This window comes from Myotis myotis, unplaced genomic scaffold, assembly GCF_014108235.1.
Source record: "Myotis myotis isolate mMyoMyo1 unplaced genomic scaffold, mMyoMyo1.p scaffold_m19_p_1, whole genome shotgun sequence".
Classification (NCBI taxonomy): Eukaryota; Metazoa; Chordata; class Mammalia; order Chiroptera; family Vespertilionidae; genus Myotis; species Myotis myotis.
Window position 1 is genome coordinate 109,514,761 of NW_023416313.1, and position 20,758 is coordinate 109,535,518.

General features: G+C 40.1%; 1 pseudogene; it reads right to left on the reverse strand.

Moving 5' to 3' along the window:
• Positions 1-19,714: 19,714 nt before the first annotated feature.
• LOC118668206 lies at positions 19,715-20,305 on the reverse strand (annotated as a pseudogene).
• Between the last annotated feature and the right edge of the window lie 453 nt (positions 20,306-20,758).

Here is a 20,758-nt window from a genome sequence, read left to right on the forward strand (position 1 = left end):
TGTGGGAGATGCGGGAAGAGACTGGAGAAAAATCGTGCACCTATGGATGAGGACAGTGCGTGGGGAGTGAGGGTGGAGGGTGGGGCGGGAACTGGGAGGAGGGGAGTTATGGGGGGGAAAAAAAGAGGAACAAATGTAATAATCTGAACAATAAAGATTTAATTAAAAAAAAAGATTATTTGTTGTTGATGTTTGCCTATTTATTTATGATGTGTCTTGGTGTTGGTCTTTTTGGGTTCATCTTGTTTGGGACTCTGTGCTTCTTGAACTTTTGTAACCTTTTTCTTCCCAAAGTCAGGGAAGTTTTCTGTCATTATTTTTTCAAGTGGGTTTTCTATTCCTTGCTCTGCTTCCACTCCTTCTGGAACCCCTATTATGCATATTATGTTTCTTTTAATGCTGTCTCAAAGCTTCCTTAGACTACTCTCTTGCCTTTTAAGTGTTTTTTTTTTCCAGTTCCTGCTCTGCTTTGGAGTTTTCTACCTTTTCTTCTAACTCACTGAATGGGTCCTCAGCTTCTTCTAATCTACTGTTGAAATCTTCCATTGTGCTCTTTATTGCTGTTATTCTTCATTCCCTCTTGATTCTTACACATGTTGGTGAATTTCTTATCCAGCCTTTTGAGCATCCTTATAACAATTACTCTGAATTCTTTCTCTGACAAATTGCTTGCCTCCATTTCATTTATTTCCTTATCTGGTGATTCTACTTTTCTTTCATATGGGGGTTGTTTACTCCCCATTTTTGCTATTCCTTTGTGGTTGTTTCTGTGTATTTGATCAAACTCCTATGCCATCCAGATATTTTGAATTTGTCTTATATAGTAGATATTTTGTGGGATCCAGTGGTATAGTCTTGCAGGTCCTCTGTGCTGGGTATATTATGGATGGCCCTTACTTGAGATATTTGGGTTCTCTTGATGTAGTCTTGAATAGTATTGCCTCATTCATGGGTGGAGTCTCCTGTCAGGATGTCTGGTTATGTGTCTCATTCTCTATCCTTCTGTGCCAAATTGTTGTGGAGGTGGTGACCAAACAGCACAAAATACACATGATAAGACAACACAAAAGGAACAAAACACATATGTACAAACGACACCTATAACCCCAATAAAAGTGACCACCAGAGAAAAGAGAATTAGGAGAGAGAAAAGAGAGCAAGAATGATAGCATGAAAAGATAAAGAAAAATAAATATGGGGTGAACCCACAAACCAAACAAATATTTAAAAAAAAAAACCTCAGAAAAAGTGGGGGCAGAATCTGTAGAGGCAGAGCTTAAATACAGAGGTTAAGGAACTAGATGAATAGGGGAAGGGCCACGGTTAAGCATAGAGGAAGTAAAATGAGAATGAGTGGATAAGAAGAAAGCATAAAAAAATATTTTAAAAGAATTTAAAAATTACTTACTGATTTATTTATTTATTGGTTGATTTTTGAAAAGTAGAAGAGAGAAGAGAACAGATAGGCCTGAATTTAGGATGTCAAACTAATTAAAAATTAGGAGAAGAAAAAAGCAAAGGAGGAGAAGAAAAAACAATTGACTAGCATAGAAAGATAAAAGAGAAGGGGAAATGGAATAGGAGCAGGGAAGAGGAAATTAAATACATAATGCAACAGATACTACAATAATAATAACACATCAAGAAAGCAGATAAAGAAGGAAAATTTTTAACAAGGTGTAAAAAGAAAGAAAAGAGAAAAACTAAAGCAGGAATAAGAAAAGCAAAAACAGGATGGAAAAAGGGAGATGCAAGGAAGAAAAAATACGATAAAATAGCAATAAAATATAAAAATATAATATAGAAAAAATAATGTTAAAATTTATTTTTAAAAAAATAAATAAATAAAAAATAAGAAAGTAAAAGTGTCCCTCACTTCAACTGACTTTTAATGCCCCATGAGGGCTGCCTTAGGACTCCACTCTTCTGTTCTGTCTGCCAGTTCTGGGCTTCCTGTTAGGTAATTAGGTGCTGACCACTGTCAGGCACTGTCTTTGGCATTTAGCACCATGTTGAAGCTCCAAGTGATCCACTGCTCTTTTTTGTGTCTGTTTCCACAGACCTTGGCTGCAAGCAGGCAGGACCAACCTTCCCACTTTGCCTATTTCCAGCTGTCAATCTTAATCACTCAAGTGTCTGTTTCTGATAGGTCTTTAGGTGGGGAGGTGCTGTTTCAGTTTCCGGGAATCAGATAGATGTTTTTTCCCTGACCCAGAGCTACTCCTCTGTGACTGGCCCAAAATATTACTCTGCCTTTGGTCAGATCCTTGTATGGAGACCAGTGGGGTTGGCTGGCAACTTGGAATTTTAATCAGAATAGTGGGGTGGACTGGCCCCTCTTTCAATCCAGTCTCTGAGGGCTATCTGGGGCTATTTAGAGCATTTGTTTCCTTTGTATAGCTCAAAATTCAGGCAGGGTGGCAAGCTGTATTACCTGCCTTGAATTTACTGGAGGAGGCTAGTTCTTCAGGAGAGAAATAGTAACTTAAGTTTGGAAGATTGAGAATGTCCCTATGCCAGATTCCTGGTCACGTCTCCCTGGTCACATCTCCCTGCCCACCCAGCCTGTCCTCAGGCTTCACAAATCTGTGCCTCTACAGCAGCCTTAGGTGAGAGTTTGAAATTGAAAGGTCCTATGAACTGGGTTCAGTGAATAAAAGCAAAGACAAAAAAAAGGCAAAACAACCATGAACCTGTGGGTTCCCACTCCCTCCACCCCTCGCCCCCTGTGCACTGCGCTGCTTGGCTGCTTTTCAGGCCATCTTTCTGGATGCAGCTTGTCATGGCTGTTGTCTTAGATTTAGATTCCCCAGCCACCAGCAGCCCTGTGGCCTTTTCTTTTCACAGTTGGGTTTTATGCCTATCACAAAGGGACAAAGCTTTGGTACAATGCAGCTTCCTCCTCACCCTCTTGACCCGATGGTTATGTCTCCCTCTCCACCCCAGACCCCCATTCCTACCATTCTCCAGGAGTCCTCTGCCCTTTCTTGCTGTGAATTGTCTCCTAAGGTATGTCTAATTTGTTAATTTTAGGTGGATGTTCTCTAATTTAGTTGCTTTTCCAGTCTGACCCCAGGATGAAGTGCACAACATATCTGCCTATTTGGCTGCCATTTCTCTGAAAGGCCCAAAGATGAATTTTTTAAATATTATAAGATTGGCAGTCTTTCTTTTGAAATAAAAGAATAGAATCTACTCTCTTCTTTGTAGGAAAATGACCCACTTATGATTTCTAAGTAAAGGCATCAAAAGGGAAAAAAAAAAGCAATAGGAATACTATGAACATAACAAGGGAGCATTTTATTTTATTATTATTTATTTATTTATAAAAAGATCAAATTGAATTGCTCTGATATATATATATATATATATATATATATATATATATATATATATATATATATATATATATATAGCCCGGTGCACAAAAATTTGTGCATGGGGAGAGGGGGGTCCCCTGAGCCCGGCCTGTGCCCTCTTGCAGTCTGGGACCCCTTGGGGGATGACCACCTTCTGGTTTGGGCCCACTCCCCAGGGGATTGGGCCTAAGCCCGGGAGCCCTTGGGGGATGTCCACTTGCCAGCAGGGAGCAGACCTAAGCTGCAGTCGGACATCCTTAGTGCTGCTGAGGACGCAGGAGAGGCTCCCACCACCACCACTGTACTGGCAGCCTTCAGCCTGGATTGTAGCTGAGCAGAGCTCCTTCTGTGGGAGCTTACTGAACAGCAGGGGGCAGCTCCTGCATTGAGCGCCTGCCCCCTGGTGGTCAGTGTGTGTCATAGTGACAGTCATTCCCAGTCATTCTGCTGTTAGGGTCAGTTTGCATATTACCCTTTTACTATATAGGATAGAGGCCTGGTGCACGGGTGGGGGCCTGCTGGTTTGCCCTGAAGGGTGTCCCGGATCAGGGTAGGGGTCCAGCTGGGGTGCCTGGCAAGTCTGGGTGAGGGGCTGATGGCTGTTTGCAGCTGGTCACACCCCCTTCAGGGTGGGGGTCCCCACTGGGGTGCCTGGCCAGTCTGGGTGAAGGGCTGAGGGCCATTTCAGCCTGGCCAAGCCTCCCCAGCGACAGAAGCCCCCAGCTTCTCTTTTTTTTCTTTTTTTCCCCTGGGATTTATTTACCTTCTATAATTGCAACATAGTTGCTTAGATTGGAGCTCAGAGCTGGGCCGGGGCAGGCGGGGAACCTTGGCTTCCTCCATCATTGGAGCAAGCAAACATCCTGCTTGCTTCAGCTGCGTGGCTGCCGGCCGCCATCTTGGTTGGGTTAATTTGCATATTGCCCTGATTAGCCAATGGGAAGTATAGCAGAGGTATGGTCAATTACCATGTTTGTCTATTATTTGGTAAGACGAGATATATATATTTCAGATAGGAAAGGATAGTGAAAGAGATAGAAACATCAGTGATGAGAGAGAATCATTGATCACCTGACTCCTACATGTTTCACACTGGAGATTGAGCATGCAACCTGGGCATATGCCCTGACCTGGAATCGAACTGTGACCTCCTGGCTCATAGGTCGACTCTCAACCACTGAGCCATGCCGGCTGGTGAGAAGGGAGCATTTTATAAAGTGAAGTGAAGCAAAGACAAGGCCTGATTACTAGCACCTTAAAGACAAAAGCAGTGAAAAGAAGAATGAATTACCTTGGGTAATAGCTTTATCTTTTCATTGTTCTCCTGTTCTAATTCATTCTTTCATTCAACGGTGCTGATTCATCAGCTTGAAGAAATGATTAAATTCCATGCTAGGTATAGTGTCATGTTCTTTTTGGGAGTTTAGTGAACATTAATCAAGAAAGCTGATGAGAATTTACAGAGCAGAAAAACAGTATCATCCACACATTTGTAACATACAATGAAAAATGTCATAGCTCTGGCATTGTAACTATGGGCTAGATTTCACTTTCTTTCGATAATCCTATTTCAAGCGTAAGTTGACTACTTTGACATGTGGATAATTCTATGCATCATACATTTTTAATCCCCCTTTATCCTATAAAGTTCCATTAAAAAAGAGAAAGAAACTGAAGTATCAACAGTTGTCTATCAAAATTGTCAAAGTAGTTTAACATCTTTCTAAATAATAAAAATGATATTGTTAAGCCTTCAATGTAAAAGATACAATTATTGAGGCTCTCACTGGGTAGATCAGCTGGTAAGAGTGCTGTCCCCATACTCCAATGCTGTGGGTTCTATCCCTGGTCAGAGCATGTACAAGAATCAATCAATGAGTGAATAAATAAGTGAAATAACAAACCAATGCTTCTTTCTCTCTCTAAAAAACAAGAATTTTTTTTTAATGTAATGTGTTCACAGTTATACATTTTAGTAATTAAATAGATAAATATTTTGGTAACTTACTATGAGCCAGCTTTCAAAAATATAATTACCACCTGTGTTAATTATGAAAATTATAATTATAATTTAGCACAGAGATGTGTGCAACTGTGTTTGAGGGGCAAAATAAAGGGATGAAGCAGGCACAGGTACCGTAAGGAGAAAGACAGAGGAGAAACTTAAGTTTCGACATTCTGTGGGTACTTTCTTATACCTCATTTCACTTGGTCTTTAAACTGTACATCACTCTTCCAGTATAAGAGTAATTACCTGTCTTCCCTATATCTTTATTTTTTATTCTTAACAAGTGAAAAATCCTTGGTTTGAAGTTATGTGATTCTCCTAGTAATAAAGTTACATAGCTAAAATATGAAGTTATGTCTATTGTATTTGTGATTTTTATAGTTTTAACTACATTGACCCAGAATCTAGGGGACACATGTCTGCTATCACATCCCTTCTCAGCAGTGTTATATCATTCCTAGTTAGAAAGGAGACTAATAGTTCCAGGAACCTGTAGCAGCAAGTTTCAACTAATGGCCCACTTTGATCAATGGCAGTTATTTGAAATACCACTGCTTACCAATGTTTATTATGGAAAATATTTGTAATTTTCAGAAACGAAGTATTTCAGTTTATGCATTAACACCTGAACTCTTTCTTACTATCTTAGACATCCCTTAATGCAATCTCATCTTTTGTTCCTTTTGTGAGAACCAAGATAAAAGCACTGTGCTCTTAAAGCTCTGAATCTGTAGTTAACAATCCATAAATTATTTTACTTCTGCTCACCTCCTACTCTTATCTAAGATTTAGCTTTTCCATGTTGATCATTGTTTAATTATTTTAAAAAGTCATAGTTGGGAGACAATTCCTCATGGATCTCTCACATTTCTACATGTGTTAACTACCAAGGCACTAACATCCTCTTTTTCTAGACCCTCTTTCAAATCTGTCTTCATAGCAAACAACCTTGGGAAATATAATATCCCCTTCTGAAAAAAAGAGTGATCTCACTTACTGTCCACTGTAAAAACTTACTGGTGGCTATGCTCAGGATTCTCTTCTGTAATGAAACACATTGCTTGTGCAGTTATCATTAGTCCCTCCCTTCATTGCCATGTGAGAATTGAAGCTTGGAAACTGGTGAAAAATGATGTTTTTTGGGTTACTGCTATTGCTTTGGCTCTAACCTGGGATTCATATGCCTCTACAAGAGTCTATGTATATCATGATACCAGGCTAAATTGTTTGTAAGTAGGTTAAAACTTAAGATCATTCACAGTTCTTAATAGTATTTTTCTGGTAGTCTATGAGCAATCAATACCTTTTGTTTCTATGTGGTAGTAACTAACTCCCATTTTTAACTATTTGTATAACATTATGTCATATTGTGTATTGTATAGACCACACCCTGTTAAAATGAAATTCTAAATTCTATAGTACTGTATAAATATCTACCACTCTTTATTTTTTCTGTCTTTTAAAAATTAACCTTGACTTTTTGTTTTATTTACTCTATTCTTGAAAAAAAACATAAAAGCAAACATTTGTGTTTTTTTTTTAATTTAGAAAGCATTGTGTTAGAGATGTGTTCCCACAAAAATACAAAGATGTTTGGTGTGATAATGAAAAATCAGTCTCTGTTACATAGCAAATTCACTTCAAAATACATAAGTTGAAATATACCACAAACTAAATTGTTGTTATATTAGTTCTTCATAGCTTTGTGAGACATAGATATTTAAATAATTACATTACTCTAACACCTCTCCCTGGTATTTATGAATTGGGGGATAATTATAAATTAGGGTTAAAATAATCAACTCAGGATTATTTGGAGGAACAAAACTAAGTTTGTGGCAGTTCCAAACTCTATTTCTTCTCCTTTAGTCTCCTATTATCTTCCACTAGAGTCTACATTCTTAATAATTTTGCTATATAACAACAGATTCTTGAGAGAAAGTAGCTGAGAATATGAACTTTAATCCAGGTGTATGGAGGTTTATGAGTACAAGTCTGTCTTTTTTTAATATACTTTTATTAATTTTTTACAGATAGGAAGGGAGAGGGATAGAGAGTTAGAAACTTTGATGAGAGAGAAACATCAATCAGCTGCCTCCTGCACACCTCCTACTGGGTATGTGCCCGCAACCAAGGTACATGCCCTTGACCAGAATTGAACCTGGGACCCTTGAGTCCACAGGCCAATGCTCTATCCACTGAGCAAAACCGGTTAGGGCAAGTCTGTCCTTTTTTACTAACTGTGTTTCCTTGGGTAAATGTCTCAACTTCTCTCAGCAGCAGTTTAAAGCATATATGTTAGCGGCACCTCTCACCAACACCAGAGAGATGTTACCAGACAGCCCCCTGAGTAAGTGGGAGAGGATATTCCCAACCTTGATCCTTATTTTCTAATATAAATGAATTTATGCAAGAGACCTTGACTGTGTTGTGAAAAGCCAATTTATTAAAACATGCACTTTACTAAAAAAGCAAAGCAGGCAAACCTGCATTTCATATGGTTTATGAAATGCAGACAGGATTTCAGTTAATCTGAGAGCAGGTTTGTTGCGGGGCATCCAAGACATTATATACCGTCTTGTCTGTTGGTTTCAAAATTTCTCTGCTGGAGAGATCAAGATGGAAACTGGGAGGACAGCAGGGAGAGAGAGGGTGTGAGTGAGGGAGGGAGGGAAAGGGGTATTTGTGGACATGTGTGGTTTGTGCATGTGTGAGTGAGGGACAGTTAGATCTCAAGAGTCTTGGGGGCTGGCAGACCAGGCTCTCCTGGACAGGGAGCCCCTGCCACCGCTGCAGGCACTCTCCTCGCTGCAGGGATCATGCACAGAGCCCACACCATCTTGAAGTGGAGAGCAGCCTCCACTAGGAACCCAGCCTCACCACCACCTTGGACATTGTGTGGTACCCTGAAGCCACTCTGGCCAAAATCTTGCTGCCTCATGTAAAGACCCACAGACCCCAGGACATCTGCCTCATGGATGCCAGCTCCTGTGCCCCTTAGGTGCATGGCTCCAGCAGCAGAAACCACGATTTCCCTCTCCCTGGCTGCCGGCTTCTAGACATCTCGGTTGTCCTGCTCCAGCAGCAGGCCCTGAGAGCCCACCAACACTGCTGATGGCTCCTGAACCCCTCAGTGAGCTTCTGGGTGCACACCTCTCCAAACAAGGGCTCTCAGACCCAGCAGAAGATCCCACCACTTCCCCCTCCCTGGCTGCTGGCTTCTGGACGCCTAGGTGAGCTGCTGAGGGCTAGCCTTGCCAGCCAAGGATGTGTTGTTTCAGCCATAGACTCTGAAATATCCACATCTCCAGCTGATAGCTCATGGACCACCTCATGATTCAGAGTGAAGCCACCCTGGCCAGAATCCCACTGCCTCATCTGCAGACTCTGGGACACCTGCTCCTCCAACCTTGTCATGGGCTCTGAGATCCTTGCAGTGATTAGCAGAGTGACACTACCCCAGAAAGAGTCATGCTACACTGGCCAGAGTCACACTACCTCAGCCTCAGGCCCTGAGATGCCTTCCTCCCAGGCCGTGGACTCCAGGATCTCACAGTGAGCACACGTTAGTGAGACCTTAGGCAACTCTTGCTACAAGAGCTGGAACCATGACCACATCCACAGAAGTTTGCATAATGAGGGCAGGGGTAAGTCATATTGTCAGACAACCTGTGACTAGACTTCATCCACAAACAAAAAACTAACATTCAAGACAACTATATCAGGAGAACCCAAATAGTTCAAGTAGGGGGCTCCACTAGAACACCATGCTCAGGAGTCCTGAGAGACTGCACTATTGGTTCTCTCAAATCACCAACTACATAGGAGCACCCTCAAAAGAACATTGGTAGCATAGCAGTTGGATCTAAGACATAGAAATAAATTAAAATGAGACAGCAAAATGGAGAGACAAAGAAACAATCCCCAAAGGAAAGCAAAAGAGGAATCGCCAGAAAAGGAATTAAATAAAATGGAGGCAAGTAATTTGTCAGAGGAAGAATTCAGAGTAATGTTTTTAAGGATGCTCAAATGTCTGGATGACAAATACATACAACTCAATGAGAATTATGAGGGGCTGAATGAGAATTTCACCAACATGAAAAAGAATCAAGATGAAATAAAGAATGACATAGCAGCAATAAAGAACATAATGAAAGGCTTCAACAGCAGAGTAGAAGAAGCTGAGGACCGAGTCAGTGAGTTAGAAGACAAAGTAGAAAAAACAACACCCAAGCTGAGCACCAACTGGAGAAAATAATTAGAAAACAGGAGGAGAGTCTAAAGGAGCTTTGGGACAACCTAAAACAAAACAACATCCGTATAATTGGGGTACCAGAAGGAGAGGAAGCTGAGCAAGAATAGAAAACCTGTTTGAAGAAATAATGACAGAAAACTTCCCAGACTTGGGGAAGAAAAAAAGTCACCCAAATCCAAAAAGCACAGAGATCCCAAGCAGGATGAAGCTAAAAATACCCACACTATTGCTGACTATAATTAAACTGGCAAACATAAAAGACAAAGAAAGAATCTTAAAGGCTGTCAGAGAGAGACGGAAAGTTACCTACAAGATATATCCCATTAAACTATCAACTGATTTCTCAACAGAAACATGTTAGGCCAGAAGGGAAAAGAATGAATTATACAAAGTGATGCAAAGTAAGGTACTGAACCCAAGAATACTCAATCTATCAAGGCTATCATTCAAAATTGAAGGTGAAATCAGGAGCTTCACAGACAAAAAAAAAAAAAAAAAAGTCTAAGGGGGCTAAGGGTGTTTAATACCACCAAGCCAGCAATGCAAGAAATGCTAAGGGGCTACTGTAAAAAAGAAATAATAATGGAGAAAGGTAAACAGGCACAAAGAACACAGATGGTAACAAACAAGTACCTATCAATAATAACCTTAAATGTAAATAGATTAAATGCTTCAATCAAAAGACATAGGGTAGCTGAATAGATAAGAAAACATGACCCATATATCTGCTGTGTACAAAAGACCCACCTCAGAACAAAGGACTCACACAGACTGAAAGTGAAGGGATGGAAAAAAAATTCTTCAGGCAAATGAAATTGGAATAAAATCAGGGGTAGCAATATTTATATCTGACAAAATAGACATCAAAATGAAGGCCATAACAAGATATAATGAAAGCCACTACATAATACTAAAGGGATCAATACAACAAGAGTATATAACTCTGGTAAACATATATGCACCCAATATAGGAGCATCAAAATACATTAAAAAAAAAAAAACCTTCTGGAAGATATCAAGGGAGACATCAACAGCAATACAATCATAGTAGGGGACTTTAATACTACATTGACATCACTGGATAAGTCTTCTGGACAAAAAATCAACATGGAAACAGAAATCCTAAATGACTTACTAGATCAGATGGAACTAAGTGACATCTTCAGATCACTTCACCCAAAGCTACAGAATATACATTCTTCTTAAGTTCACATGGGGAAATTTTTTTCATTGTTTAAAGTATTACATTTGTCTTTGTTTTCCCCCATCAACCCCTCCCCTGTCACTTCCACCTTCCAGGACAAGCCCCCACCGCCCCAGTGTCCGTGTCCATTGGTTATGCTCATATGCATGCATACAAGTCCTTTGGTTGATCTCTTACCTCCTCTACCCCACCACCCTTAACTACTTTTCCTCTGAGGTTTGTTGGTCTGTTTGGTGTTTCTCTGTCTCTGGATATATTTTTGTTCATCAATTTATGTTGTTCATTATATTCCACAAATGAATGAGATCATATTTATCTTTCTCTGACTGGCTTATTTCGTTTAGCATTAAATTTTCCAGTTCAATCCATGCTGTTGCAAATGGTAAAAGTTCCTTCTTTTTTATAGCAGTGTAGCATTCCATTGTGTAGATGTACCACTGTTTTTTAATCCACTCATCTGCTGATGGGCACTTAGGCTGTTTTTAAATCTTAGCTATTGTAAATTGTGCTGTTATGAGCATAGGGGTGCATATGTCCTTTCTGATTGGTGTTTCTGTTTTCTTGGGATAAAATCCTAGAAGTGGAATCACTGGGTGAAATGGGAGTTCCATTTTTAGTTTTCTGAGGAAACTCCATACAGTTATCCACAATGGCTGCACCAGTCTGCATTCCCACCAGCAATGCATGAGGGTTCTTTTATCTCCACATCCTCGCCAGCACTTGTCATTTGTTGATTTGTTGATGATAGCTATTCTGACAGGTGTGAGATGGTACCTCATTACTGTTTTGATTTGCAGCTCTAGGATGATTAGTGAGTTTAAGCATGTTTTCATGTGTCTTTTGGCCTTCTATATGTCCTGTTTTGAAAAGTGCCTATTTAGATTCTTTACCCATTATTTTTGACTGGATTGTTTATCTTCCTTTTGTTAAGTTGTATGAGTTCTCTGTAAATTTTGGAGATTAAACCCATATCAGAAATAACATTGGCAAATATGTTCTCCCATGCAGTGGGCTTTCTTGTTGTTTTGTTGATGGTTTCTTTTGCTGTGCAGAAGCTTTCATTTTGATGTAGTCCCATTTGTTTATTTTCTCCTTAGTTTCCTTTGCCCTAGAAGCTGTATCACATGTTCTCACTCATATTTGGACTATAATTACCAACATAAACTACTTAACAAAAATAGACCCAGAGACATAGAAACATGAAACTGACTGTCAACCTCAGAGGGAAGGCAGGGAAAGGTGGAGAGGGGGCAGAGGGAGAGATTCACCAATGAACGCAAATGCATATATGCATAACCCAAGGATACAGAGAGTGTGTGGTGAAAGCTTGGGGGGCAGAGGGGAAGAGGGCAATGGGGGATAAAAAGGGACATATGTAATACTTTAAACAATAAAGATTTATTTAAAAAAACACACACACAAAACAACAAAAACCTCTGCTGAATGTTTTGGTGCAGATTAACTCTCAAGGTCACTTTTTACTTTGTTGTAGCCTTCCCAGAATTTATGGGAAGCACATGACAACTTTATTTGGCCAAGCCTTGAGACTGCTGGCTGCTCTGCTTAGGGTGTAACACTACCCATTTTTTATTTCTTCTCCCTTTCTGCTTTGTGTCCTTAAGGAGGTTTTTAACCATTTGCTATGTGTCCTTGGCTGGGAAAGACAATGGCTTGTTAGTTACAACCTGGCTGACAATCGCCCACACTGTTTGGCCTTGTTTTAATTTTCTTGTCTCTGTTTTTCTATTCTTACTGCTCTGGAATCCTGTAACAGATAGATTTAGAACCCATGGCCAATCCTTCTAACCAAATTGTGCTGGGAGGGTTCTGCCATCTAAGCTGGGACTTGCACGTGGCAATGAGAGGACTGTGCCCTCTCCTCAGTCCAAGGCTTGAACCTGTCCAAAACACTGGAGTAGCGCCCCATAAGGGCCCATCCGGGCTTTCCTTCCCTGGACTGCAGGCAGCTGTCCCCACCCCTGCAACTGCCACTGTTTGCCATCTGTGCAGCGCTGTCCCCCCTTCCCTGCCACTGGTGGCCTCCCTCTGTAGGCAACAGGCATGGGGTGCGATGGCTTGGCTGGCCTTGGCCTCCCTCTTTCTTTCCCGGGGGGTGGGGTTAGCCCTGTGAGGGGCCGTTTGCCTAACTGATAGCCCCTAATAGCTGCCTGCCTACATGATCACCCCTACCCACTCTTCCTGCCTACCTTATCACTCCTAACCACTCTTCCTGCTTGCCTGATTGCCCCTAACCACTTGCTTGGAGGTGGAGCCAGCCCGACAAGGGGCTGTGGTGGTTCTGGTCTCTGGTCATTCTGGTCATTATGCTTATGATGGCTGGCCGTTTATTATATAGGATGTCTTGAAATTCATTCTTGAAAATGCCATCAATTTTCAAGATTTTTTGCCATCAATCTATCATAATTTTTGTATTCTTTCTTCTAAATCCTGCATCCTGAAATTTTTTAATTCAATCCATTTCTATGGCCACTATCATAGTTCATATCAAGATTATTTATCATCTGAATTATTTTATAGCCTTCAGAGCAAGTGTCTCTTCTTCAAATATAGCTTCCCTTTTAATCTTCACTCTATGATGGAGGATGAGGCATATTTCTAAAACATAATGACTTTTTAGCATTCTCATACTTAAGGCTTTTCATAGTTTCCTATTCTTAGATGAGACCAGCTTCCTGGGCATATGATATGAGCAATTTCACAGGGACCATTTCTTAGAATGGACCCATACTTGGTTTGATGTTCTGCTCTGCCATCTTGAAGTTCTTAAAATTTTTTATTGAGAAGCCCCATTTTCTCTTATTGTACTGGCCCCACAAATTATGGAGCCAGTCCTGATCTTTGATAAAATTTTCCAATCTTAATATAGCTTATAGGATTTATATGAGTAGCTCCCTTTATCCTCTCATATGCACTTTTTTTCTAAAACCACATAAACATAAACACAGATGCACACACGTGTACACATACACATGTACTACTCAAACATTTGTACTCTGTCTCCAACTCTTTTTTAAAATATTTTTTTCTTTATTTTAGAGTGGAAGGGAGAGTGAAAGAGAGATAGGAACATCAATGATGAGAGAGAATCATTGATTGGCTGCCTTCTACATGCCCCAAACTGGAGATCGAGCCCACAACCCAGGCCTGTGCCCTTGACTGTAATTGAACCCAAGACCCTTTGGTCTGCAGGCCAACACTCTATCCACTGAACCAAACCAGCTAGAGCTGTCTCCAACTCTTTATTAAACTACTATTCAGTCTGTAGATCTCTGTTTCAGCATTACTTTTTCTGAGAAGCCTTGCCACACATTATTGCATGGTTCATCCAATTGGAAGGGTAGTGCTACTTCCCTCCTAGGGCACTTAACTTGCCTCATTGTGTCCCCCAGAGGATGCTAACATGTTCATGTCTCTTTTCACTACTTTATCCATAGTGTAGTAGACAGGTTTCATTGAATTTTGGTTATTTATATGTAGGACTTAATTGTGAATAGTAAACAGACAGTAATTTTCATTTTTTCATTTTTCCAACAGAACTAAAAATATAAATGCTAAAACTCTCTACTTCATATGGACCTGTACCAGCAAATGAAATATAGTTATTATATTCCTATTAATCATATTTGCACATTTAGCAAAATTCAGAGACACATTAGCATCTTGGGTTTACTTCTGTAATTATGTCAAGAAAATAAAATATATTTTAAATCAGAGTGAAAATCCTTAAAACTACATTATTAATCATTGATTACTCTCTTTTTTTACTTTTACAGGAGTAATGTTTTATATTTATTCAAATATTATTATTATTCTGAGAAAACAAATCGATTACTAGTTAAACCCTATAATGACGGTCAAAAGAAGTGGAAAAGAAAATAAAAGTCAATTTTCCTGTCTTATATGATTGTCAAAACAGCCCTTATTTTCTCCTTGTAAATAAAAGACAGTGGGAGAAATGCTATTAGCATAAAACCTAGAGGAAATATTTCCTAAGGTGATTGTTATTTTTATTAATGAAATAGAAACATGGTATGGAAAGGCATTGAATTGTTACCTATGCAAATGTTGATAGTGGATCAGGGTGAGAAATGCTTCTCCACCATAATTTTGTCCTAATAATTGTCCTCAGAGACATTGGCAGTAGGCTGGCCCTGCACTGGCTACAGAATTGCCAGTGATCAGTGTAATAGAGTGAAATGCTCCCTCTCTCCATGACCTTCAGGCTATAGCTCCTGCTTTGATACGCTAATTAAAGAAATTCTGCTAGAGGCTTGAGTAGCCCCTGTGTCAGGAAGAGATTGGGAAATATTCATGAAGAACAGAAGACTCCAAAAGTGAATTCAGATCACTGGGGGTCAACAGACCAACCAGGGATAAAGAAATTTAGAAATTTCCAGCTTTGCCCTGGATCCTTTTTCAGACCTGGCAGACTACGGTCCTAATACACCTCTTGTCTCACCCATCCTCTTCTCCCTTGATATAAAAGAAGTTTCTTTTATATCAAGCTCTCTTAAGATAGATTTAATAATTAGTTCTCTCCTCTTCTCAAGCTAGGCCTTCTTGATCAATAAGCCTTTCTTTGCTTCAAACTCTAGTCTATCAAATATTGGTCTTTCTTTTGAAGCATTAGACACATGAACCTTGCACCTGTAACATCAGGACTTTATACCATCATGCACTGAATGATGATCATCACTCTCATGAAGCAATATTTACTAAGAATCCACTATGCTCAAGGTACTAAGGAATTGCAATAGGTAAGAATCAATACAGTAATCTTAATTAACTTACAATTTTATTTTAAATTGTATTAAAGAAGAGCTCAGGACCTTATTCTATATTTTAGAAATGAAACATAATTGTGCTGTCTTAAGACTTCTCATTTATCATTTCTGCAAAGTGGTTTTGCCATATGTCTACCTATCTCCATTAACTTAAACCATTTATCATATATTTAAAGAAGTAAGCAGGAAAATTAAGTTAAATGAAAATTTACAGATATTATGAGCTTTAGTGATACTAATGCAAAATAATGAAAAATAAAGCCAATCTATAATAATAAAAGTGTAATATGCTAATTAGACCAGACAGCCGAATAACCTTCTGAACATCATTCCAGATGTCCTTCCGAACAAAGTCGCAGTGGTGGGCGCCAAGGTAGAGGTGGTTAGGGGTGATCAGGCAGGCAGGTGAGTGGTTAGGGGAGATTAGGCAGGCAGGGGAGTGGTTAGGGGCAATCAGGCAGGCAGGCAGAGTGGTTAGGGGTTATCAGGCAGGTGAGAAAATTGTTAAAGGTGATCAGGCAGGCATGCCAAGTGGTTAGGGGAGATCAGGCAGGCAGGCAGGCAAGCAAGCAGTTAGGAGCCAGTGGTCCAAAATTGCGAGAGGGATGTCTGAGTGCCGGTTTAGGCCCAATCCCAGATCTAAATCAGCAGTCAGATATCCCCCGAGGTGTCCCGGTGTCAGGGCCAGCCTGACAGGGTTGAGCCGGGCTGAGGCAGGGAGGTGGGAATTGAGAAAAGAAAGAAAGACAGGAAAGCGGGGTCGGGAGGACCCCAGTTCTCTTGATGAACTGAAGCGAGTTTATTAGCTATACAATCCTATTTATACACAACACACTGAATCGGAGGTCTGTCAAGAGGAATGTATTCTTTGTTCCTCTTAATCTCTAAGGGAGAGATACAGCAGAAGGACAAGTTCTCAGTACAGCATATCTCAGTAAATAGTCACAGACTTCTTGGCAAGCTATGAAAGGCTGTTCTCATTCTACAAATGTTAACCCCATTCTACTGATAATCGCCATCCAAACAAGTCTGGGAAAACTGTGTGGGTAAGGGTCCCAGCCTTCCTAGCCCCTTCAGGTGCAAGGACCTTGCCAGCTTACATCTGGCCCCCAACATCCCGGATTGTGAAAAGATGCAAGGAGGGCTGAGGTACCCCCCAACCCCCCTGGATGAATTTTGTGCATTGGGCCTCTAGTTGCAAAATAATGCAGTTAGAAAAGCAAGAAAATCATGTGATTATATAACTAGCACCCAGGAAGAAAGGATTTGCATGCTGGGCAAAGATATGGCACCAGCACAAAAAAGAGGTGTTTTCCCTACCCCTATTACATAATCTTATTTGGGTCCAGCTTGAAGGTGGGGAACATTGCTAGCCAGATCCAAATAGTGATCATTAGAGAAGCAGTGACAAGTGATAACAGAAACTCATTTTTCCCTTCCAAGATCTATCTGCTAAAACAGAGCTGTCAGTCAGCCTTCGGAAATCTTTGCCCATATGCACATGTCATTATTCTCTTGGTGCCTAATCAGATGTCATTAACAACTCCACAGTCTTCTCTATTTATACAGAGACAAGAGTGTTTCCCTGTTAGGAGAAAATCTAAGTATTTTGCTATGCCTTAGTCAAATAAAATGGAAATTATTTCTGGGATCTTCTTTATGCTTTATATCATCCAGTGTGAAATTTAGGTTCCCCCTCCATGTTATGACACGTTTTTCAATTTGTCTGAATAAGTCTGTGCCTTAGAAAATGGAAGGCTGATTAGCCAGGCAATAGTCCATGCCTTAATCTGTGTTCACTTTTACCATTTATTTTCAATGCCGTTTTACCCTTGACTATAAAAGCTCACTATTTGCTGAATGTTTTGCCTCAAAGTTAAAAAAAAGAATTAAAAAATTATCTCAAGTATCTCAAAAGTCTATTGATTCTTCAAGGATGCTCTGGTTTTGCAAATTAGAGATGGAGTGCTTAATAAATGGTTGGAGAGTTGGTTTCCTGTTCTCTTCAAAAGCAAGGTTAGTATGCTATGCTAATTAGTAATAAATAACTTAGAAGTTGTTAGACATAGGATAGGCACTCAGGATATACAGAATTTAAAATATGTATAACCAGGGCATATCAGGATCAATATGATAGCTTTTATTCTCTTGATGACCACAGCGATGGTGACACAAGTGCCAGTCCTTTTATTGGGCACACTGTAGAATTGCACTCACACTCCTGTTTGAGTTAGCTATGTTCAAATAACTTGCTTTAGTTTATGAAATGTGGGCAGAAGTGACATGTCACCTTTTAACTGGAAACCTGAAGAACCATTGTAAGGTGTGTTGCATTTATTTCTCTATTCATTAACTACCATTATAATCCTGAATGGGAGGGATAGGATCTCTGCCAGCCTTGAGGGCCTTCAATTAACAGAATCTCCCTCCTGCCAATACATCAAACATAAGGATGGATGAAAAATAAATACTTGGTGTCATTAGTTATGAGGTGTGTGGATTAGTTACTTCAGTGCAGATATCCCAAACCTACATTAAGTGAGATCAAAACTCAATCTAAAACAATAAATAAAAGTTAATGAGAATATTGAATAGTGAGTTTTAACTAATGGTTGGAGGGTCAATTTCCTGCTCTTAGAAGAGCAGGAAGGAGAGAAATGTTCTAAACAAAATGGGGTATCATAAGCAAAGTGACAGACAGATTTTGAAATCCATCATTGGGGTAGAAAACACAAGATTAGTGACTCGGGTTTTATAAAAGAGCAGAAAATCTCTCCTCAGAGAGTAAGCTTTTATACGTATGTTGAAGACAATGAACAGGAATGGTGAAGTGTTATTTTTTTTAACATATTTTATTGATTTTTTTACAGAGAGGAAGGGAGAGGGATAGAGAGTTAGAAACATCAATGAGAGAGAAACATCATTCAACTGCCTCCTGCACACTCCCCACTGGGGATGTGCCCGCAACCAAGGTACATGCCCTTGACCAGAATTGAACCTGGGACCCTTGAGTCCACAGGCTGATGCTCTATCCACTGAGTGAATACCGGTTAGGGCATGGTGAAGTTTTTGAGGGAATGAGTGATGAAGCAAATATCAAGCATGTATTGGAAAGAATCAGATTCTCCTTTTCCTAGAGAATACACATTGCCTGGAAATCTCTGTGTTACCCTCCCTACTCCTTTCCATAGACTCTGGCAATTACAATCAGCCCAGGATTCCTCAACCCTAGTTTTGACCTGTTAGAAAATCTGCATTTTTCTTTTGGTGCATTTCACAGCCTACATGTACTTTAAAAAATGGGCAGGAAAATTAAACCAGATAAAATGTATAGATCATTACTGAAACTAGTAGTCTGGGACCAATTGAAAATAATGCAAATAAGATTGAATCTTAATAGGATAGAAGTTATATTATTACTAGAGGCCCGCTGCATGAATCATGCACGGGGGGTTGGAGGGGTGTGCAGTGTGTCCCTCAGCCCAGCCTGTACCTTCTCCAATCTGGGATCCCTCTCACAATCCAGGACTACTGGCTCCCAACTGCTCATCTGCCTGCCTGCCTGATTGCACCTAACTGCTTCTGCCTGCCAGCCCGATCACTCACAAACCACTCCCCTGTCAGCCTGATCGACGCCTAACTGCTCCCCTGCTGGCCCAATTGTCCCTAACTGCTCTCCCCTGCTGGCCTGGTCACCCCTAATGGTCCTCCCCTGCAGGTCTGGTCCCCCCTACTGTCCTCCCCTGCAGGCCTGGTCCCTCCCCTGCTGGCCATCTTGTGATCACATGGGGGTGGCCATCTTGTGTGTTGAGTGATGGTCAATTTGCATATTACCTCTTTATTATATAGGATATTTAATTTTAAGTTAAATGTTTTAAAAATATTATATTTGAATAGTAAATATTTCTGATGAAATTTTGTTTGTTTCCAAACTGAAGTTATATTTGAAATGTAAAAGTAATTGTCTTGAGTAATAAAGCAAAAGGATACTCAGTGCTCTGTCCCTACTAGTCAGCCAACCTATCCAAGCACCTGGTAATATTCAGTACAAAAGTGCTGGTACAATTTTACAGTAGTTTAGTGTTAGGTTACATAGAGAGTCTCAGTGTGTGATCTGTTCTGGTTTACACCTTTATTGAGCATGAACAAGCAGTCTTGACCATAGCCAAAGCCTTTAGGCCCAAAGTTCTTTGTAAAGCATCCTTTACAATTGAATTCATCCTTTTTTCTCAGAGTTGTTGATTAAAAACTCTTCCCTGACTTGGCACAATAGAAATGGTTTTTGTGACAGGGCATTCTAGCTCTAATTACCTTCTGGGCAGCATATATGGAATCCCCACACCTGGAACAGTTCTCAGCAGCTTCCTATTGCTGAGCAAATTTAGAATTGTCTGGATTGGTTGTGAGGTTGAACAATCTCTGGTTTGATGCCCAGTCTCTCACCACTATCTGCATTATGCATGTGGGATCTCAGGTAACCATAGCCTTTGGCCCACGTGCCTTTCCGTAGCAGGATTTGCAGTAGATCATGAATTTCCACTGTTGTGCTGAGATTTCCTTACAAACCATGCACAGAAAACAGCAGTGGTGGAAGATTCTCCTGTCACAGTGTACTTTTCTACTTGGTACCAAGTGTTCACACAGGCCCCAGGCTATTTCCACTTCCCCAGGCATTTGGAGTTTGAGGTAGGACAAAGCACAGTGGGCAGAGCTAGGGTGGAAGGAGTGCTTGGGGACTCAGGGAGCCCAGGGAAGTTTTACAATTTTGGATACAAAGACCCATATTTCATGTAATGAAACTTTTAGAGTTGCTATCAAAGCATTCTCCTACAGAAGCTTTATATTTTCTTTCTAATCAATATTATCTCAATAGTGATTGATTTATGCATTTAATTACTGAACATTGGACCTTAAAAAGGCACAGATTATTTTCAATTTCACAGTTATTTGAAACTGTTCTTATTCCGTAAGAGACGTCATTTATGGTTTAATAACATGCATGTTCAAGTATTTCTCTTTAGATTCTTAAAAAATAATAACTTTATTGGGAAAAAGTTTAACCAGCATGTGAAAACTAATTCAGTAACCAAATTTCAAAATAACAGTCACATTTCATTGCCTGTTTTT